This window comes from Anser anser (assembly GCF_964211835.1).
Source record: "Anser anser genome assembly, chromosome: 2".
Lineage (NCBI taxonomy): Eukaryota > Metazoa > Chordata > Aves > Anseriformes > Anatidae > Anser > Anser anser.
Window position 1 is genome coordinate 59,200,994 of NC_139721.1, and position 6,583 is coordinate 59,207,576.

General features: G+C 33.1%; 1 long non-coding RNA gene across 1 annotated transcript; it reads right to left on the minus strand.

Annotated features, from left to right (window-relative positions):
* Positions 1-210: 210 nt before the first annotated feature.
* On the minus strand, positions 211-6,037 carry LOC310895579. The gene is made up of 4 exons (XR_014580777.1): positions 5,123-6,037; positions 4,406-4,474; positions 2,863-2,916; positions 211-722 (listed from the first exon to the last, which is right to left on the minus strand). It is a non-coding gene; the product is annotated as an uncharacterized lncRNA (long non-coding RNA).
* Between the last annotated feature and the right edge of the window lie 546 nt (positions 6,038-6,583).

Genomic DNA, 6,583 nt, shown 5'->3' on the forward strand with positions numbered 1-6,583 from the left:
CACCAGGTAACATAATTTATATTATAAAAATTTCACTGTCCTTTTCTCTCTTTATATCTTAATACAATCAGTGTGTTTTGTTTGTTTTTCTATAATTTATTAGTATCCATGCTGTCCCTTATTGTGTTCTTGTCAACTTGTCATGTGAGAAAAAGAAAACTGACACTTAAAAACAAGTTCTATATTCTAAAGAAAGCTCACCCATTATAAAGACACCATGTGAAAAATAAATCTACAGGAAAGTTGTTTTCCATTTATTGTTAATAAAAATACTGCAATTTAAATCTACAAATATCTTAGATGGGAAGGAATGTGTTTTGGTTCTTTGTAATCTATAGGTTATTGCAGCTATTAAATTCAAACCATTTTTACTTCTGTTCTCCTTCCTCAGCTTTGTTTCTGCAAAGATATATTTACAAACTTAATTGTACATAATAGAGGTAATCATACCAAAGTAGATTTCAATGGAATTGTTCATTATGTATACTGTTAGCATTCTAGATATCTATTTGAAATTTAGAATATAAATGTTAATGTGTGTATCAATGAGCAGTGGAATGAAATCAATGTAGACTTCAAGTGACCATTTCTACAGCTATTACTATTTAGAGTTTCATTTAGACTTTGTTTCCCACTGTGCATTGTTGTTCTCAGGCTGGTCACATGAGCAAAGCCACAGCACGTTCCATATCTGGGCAAGAAGAAGGCATGGGAAGCAGGGGCTGAAAAGAAAACATTAAATGGAGCATGTTTTAACCTCCAAATCATCTGCTATAGATAACCATGCAAATCGTGTGGTATGCAACAAACACTTAAAAAATTGCATCTGGATGCGTTCTGTGTTAGCCTGTACTTCCTACAAACTATTGCAAATGATGTATCGGTCTTCTTTCTCCTTTTTTTTTTTTTTATAGCTGATTTTTTCCCCATTCCTAATTGTACTGTTGATTATTTTAAACAATATTAAGAAAGCTGGAAGTAGTTTTATATGTGAAAGCTGAGCTGCTTCCAATTCCAGAGAGAATGGCAGTTTTCTTTACCAGGGCAATCTGACTATAATGTTGCATTGAAGTCTTGGCTTAACTTGCAATAAGATGCAGTTAATTAACTTGAAGCTGTCTGAAAGTTCATGTTGAAGAGATAACACAACTGAGTGAAAAAGAAAACTGAATTGACAATCAAAAGATATAAATAATCTTCTCATCTCATGCTTTGACTTGTTCCAAAAATCATAACTCTCTTAGAAAATAGCCTTTGAATTCTTTATTACCTTCTTTTAATACCCTCTCTGTATCCCTCTTCAGTCTCTCATTTTCTGACATTTCTGATAGGTCAACTGTGCTTAAGACATTTTAATTGATAATTTGAATCATATCGACTAAATGAGAAGAAAATCTGTCAGTGAATACCTGAATGCCACAGTACCTTAACTTCTCATGTTTTCGGTCTCTTTTATGGACCAATATTTGAATTTGAAATGTATTTTACGTAATGCATGTCTCCCCTTTTGTTGAGCTAAACAGTTGAGTAAACCCCTTATTGGGTTTACGTGGCAAGGTTTTGGTAGCTGGGGGGTCTGCAGGGATGGCTTCTGTGAGAAGAGTCCAGAAGCTGCCCCATGTTAGATAAGGGTCAGCTTCAACTGGTTCCAAATGGACCTGCTGCTGGCCAGAGCCAAACCAATTAGTGATGTTGTTTGTGCCTCTGTGAGATCATAAGAAAGGGGAAAAAAATGCTGCGCAACAGCAGCTGGGAGAGTGAAGAATGCCTTTGTAGTGTACATATACCCATGCAATAAGTAAACATATTAAATTGTCAGGTACTATTTTTATGAAATACCTTAAATGGAATAATAGCTCAGTTAATATTACTGTAGAAATCAAAGGTAAAAAATAATAATTGTTATGTGAATTTAAAATGTGGAATAATACCAACACTTGAAACTTAACATGAAGTGTTCATGATGACATTCAAAATGTAATAAAAAAGTGATCTACTTTATATTTTTACTTTTTAAAATTTCATATGAAGTTTCTGCTAAAAGAGATAGTATGTTCAGCTAAGGAGTCTCCATGGCAATTCATTCTCTGGTGTTTGAATAGTTACACAATACAAATCTATTCCCCAAATACTTCAAGGTAAAAGATATAAAAGAAATCAGTATCAGTAAACCTTATATTGAAATGCCAGCAAATTGTTTTTGAGATTATGAGTGAATGAGTTTAAACACAAAAAATTGTCTGCCTACATTCTGGAAGAGACATTACATACATTTTCTTTGTGACTTCTTCTGTTCAGTGATCTGTGCTTTTCTGTAGAAAGCTTTGACCATTGAAAAATTTCTTGCTAAAAGCAAGTTGAGTTAAGAACGCAGGAAAAAAAAGATGTCAAGGGAACAAAAGCACTGTGAAAACAAGCTGCCTGGAAATATAAATAAATAAATAAATAATAATAATAAAAAAGGACAGACAGAGAATTTAACACAACAAAAAATTCTTAAATTTCTTCTTCAGATGAAGAAACTGAGACTAAATCAATTGAAAAAAAATTGCTTTTCATGGAAAGCAAAACTCATCAGATTATTTTAAACTCAATTTAATATTGTATTTCTACTGAATAGTTGGAGAAATCAATAGGAATAAATGTATTTGGCAAAAGTTTTGAGCAGTGCAATAAACAATACCATGCCTTTAAAAAAAAATCTTAGTTAAATGGACCTAGAACAAAACGTCAATATGTGGCATGAATGCACACAACATTTTTTGTTAGTTGTGGCTCTTCTAAGAGGAATTAACAGGTGACTGGGGAAAGAAATCTCACTTGAACTAACAGATTTTGAAAAAATGTATATGCTTGACTTACCCAGATACCTAGTAGACCTGTGTTCAGCCAGATATTGATTTTCAGATTCTTATTCTGAAATTATAATAATTACAGTTTACCTGTGAAGCAGAACAGTAGAATGAAAGCAGACAAAGAACTAGATGAAAGCTATCCACCACAAGTCCCACAGCATATCTAATGAAAAAGGATTGGAACTGCTCCATATTTTCAGTGTCTTGGAAAGAAAAATAGTTAACCATCTCAAATAAAATGAGAAGGGACTGACAGTAACATAAAGACCACAATATAAAGAAATGTGCTTGCAAGGCAAGCAACAAAGAATACAAAGAAAAAAGAAGAAGAAGAAGGGAAAAAAAAAAAAAAAAAAAAAAGCTCTTCAAAGACAAATGAAAGCCTAAACCAAAACAGGTGCATTATATACACAACTCAAACTGGGAAGAATATCACATGTCTGAGAGAGTATCCTTAGCTGTTAGAAAACTGTCAAAACAAATGCTGAAAACAAAAGGGAACAAGTATCGCTTTTAAAATTAAACAGCAATATCTGGTAGTCACAATAAAAGCAAAACTATCTTTAGGGTATGTATTGCAAACTATGTGTATGGAATGACTTTTTGCATCATTTGACAAGGAATAGAAAAATACACATGTGTGAGTATATGTGTATGTGTGTGTGCATATACACTTACAATATGAAATTAATAAGTTGTTGACGGATACAATACCAATGTTAAACAGAGCAGCTGATTTGTAACACATGCAGCTGCTGTCATCTCATGGCTTGAACATACTGCACCAGAAGGTGCTAATACTCCTTTAGGCATCTCGCACACACCTCTCAATAGTTAATCTGTTGCTCTGTGTCTATCACCAAAGTTAATTACACTGTTGTCATAATATTAAAGGGTGTAATTACCTGGGCATTAGAGTTTTAAAATATTTAACCACCTTAAGTGTATAATTATCCATTAATCTGAAGATAGCATTTGATTGCCTGCTGCTGAATTCACACAGTAATTATGTATTTATCCGTATTATAAAGTAAAATAAACCTTTTAAGATAACAGCTACCTAAATGTTTGTTTCTTAATAACACTACAAGCATGTCATGCACTAAAATTTTATCGGGCTTTTTTTTTTTTTTTTTTTTAAATGGAACTGCATTAGTTTGAATCAGCTGCAGGTTTAAGGCTTATGTCAGTTGTAGTTCATTGCAGTAGTTAAGCAATCACAGAGAAGCCATATTCATTCATATTTTAATACCTGGTTATATCGAAAATGGTAGAGTATATAATGGACCTTTGGGGAAATCTGCTGCTTTCTTTTGTGTTTGTTAATTTTGCCAACTAGACTGTAAGTTCCAATGTCAGTGACAAGTTAATGCCCTATCACTATGTTTTAGTAAGAGACATCATAACTGAATGATGTAAAAATACATCTGATTCTGTCTCTTTATGAAGCTTTTGCAGTTATTGAGACAAAATTTATAAAAATTTACAACTGCAGAAAATTTCAGTAGTACAAGGAGAGATCTCCCAAGACTCCCATTTGGCAATTTTACCTGCTCCACTGTGAGAGAAAGGGCAGCTGGATACAAAGTAGATATGCCATTGATCAATTCAGAAGTACACTGCAAAACACAGATTATGCAAAATCACTGTTCTTTTGTAGCACAGCTCTATGAACACAAAAGTAATGGCAAAAATAGTGTTAAAGATGTCCAGAATTTTATTATTAATGTTGTACTCAGAACAAAGAAGATTCATATGAAAGAAAAAATATATATATAAACATTTCTGAATATTTTTTTTAATTGAAAGAAAAAAAGAGGAAAAGTGTTTTTTTTTCCTAGATTTTGTATAATGAATAAATAAATAAATAAATTTACCTCTTCCTAAAGCAGAAGGAAGAAAAGCATTGATTCAGTAACAGAATCATTTTGAGACTTACCCATGATAATTCAGTATTTTCACAAACAAGCTGAATTATATTTATTAAATTTAATATCATCAAGAATGGCATGGCATGGCATGGCATGGCATGGCATAGAACAGAACAGAACAGAATAAAATAGAATAGAATAGAATAGAATAGGTTTCAAAAATCTAGTCCAGCTGCCTGACCACTTCAGAGCTAACCAAAAGTTAAAGCATATTAATAAGGCCATTACCCAAATGCTTCTTAAACAGTGACAGGCATAGTTGAGAGGTACTACAAGGAAAATAAAAGGATACAAAAGAAATTCCAAATGATCTTACCATATATAAATTATACTTACATTGTCTAAATGTAAAAGACAGTCTTGAGTAGGGACAAGTATGGTGCCTTATGATGAGAACTAAGGTGCTTCTTGGAAGTATGGCCATGAAGAGAGGAAAGTATTTATCTCTGAAGGAGGGACAAGCAGAGAGGTCTACCTGTGTCCCATCATGAAGACCCCAATCCAAGGAAAATGAAGCCTGAGAGAGAGACCAGAGGAAGTGAGGGTTATGTGTCCTGTGTGACCTCTGAACATGTTCTATAAGAAGGTTTCTGAATGAAGTAGAGTTCTTAAGTCTGAAAAATAATTTACGGAAGATATGACAACCTTTTTGTGCATAAAACATTGCTGAAGAGTGTAATAATCTGATCTCAGTCCTTACAGGATAAGAAACAAGAAGTTTAAATTCCAGAAAGGAAAATTCCAGCTGCACATGATGGACAGGTGTAATGAAATACGAGAATAAGTTGATTAGAGGAGTTACAGACATTCCTTCCTGAAAACTCATTAAAGCTGGTTATCCTGGTTTCTTAAAGAATTTAGTCTTAGGTAACAAGTCTGTCCATACATTTGTATGGGTATCTGATCCACCAACCAACCAACCAATTTAAAGCAGAATTGGCACTATAGGTGTCAAAGATATTTAGTTATTTAGAGAAAAATACATTTATGAGCAAATTTCCAACATGTTTTAAACTCAACCTTTACTAGATAACAAAGACAGTCTCTGTGAGATCAACTGTAACATGAACATATGTGAAAACTGAAACCTGGTTCAGTTTCACTGTTTCTACTGACCGTGGATAGATAAAAAGCTTTTAAAGTACTTGGAGTTATAGCCCTATGAATGATTCAGTTTTAACTCTTCTTGGTAGCTGTCTTAGCTGATATTTAGCTCAATCTGAATCTAAAAAATTAAGTTTAAAATAAATGTCTTTTCTCACCCAAATTCATTTTCTGCATACGCTTGTTCTGTTATGGTCTTTTCTCTAAATTCTTGTTATTCCTCTGTAGAATCAGAAATCTGAAAAGACCATTGACCAAATTGGTTTGACTATATACAAAATCAGACAAAAACAAATTGTTGTTTCTGTAATGTCAAGTATTTTCTCATCGTGAGAAAAATAATAACATCTCTGAGTTGGTTTGGGTTGGTGACAGGATGATCCATTATGTGTTTTGCATGATAGAGTTATGTCTGGTCAACTAGGGACTACCATGTGCATGAAAATTTACCTTAATCCTCTCTGTCATTTTTCAAACACTTTTTCCCATTAGGCAGCCATGACTAAAAGTAATAGGTGTATAATCTAACACTTAGAGCAGCAGATTATGTGTGTACAGTACTCCCCAGTGCCTTGATCAGTATAATGCAAGACACATTTCAAACACAAAATTAAGCTTTACTACCTCTACAAATAAGATTATTTCCATTTCACATATGAAAAAGCTGACCCCTTCAGCTTTACTGTATGTCTT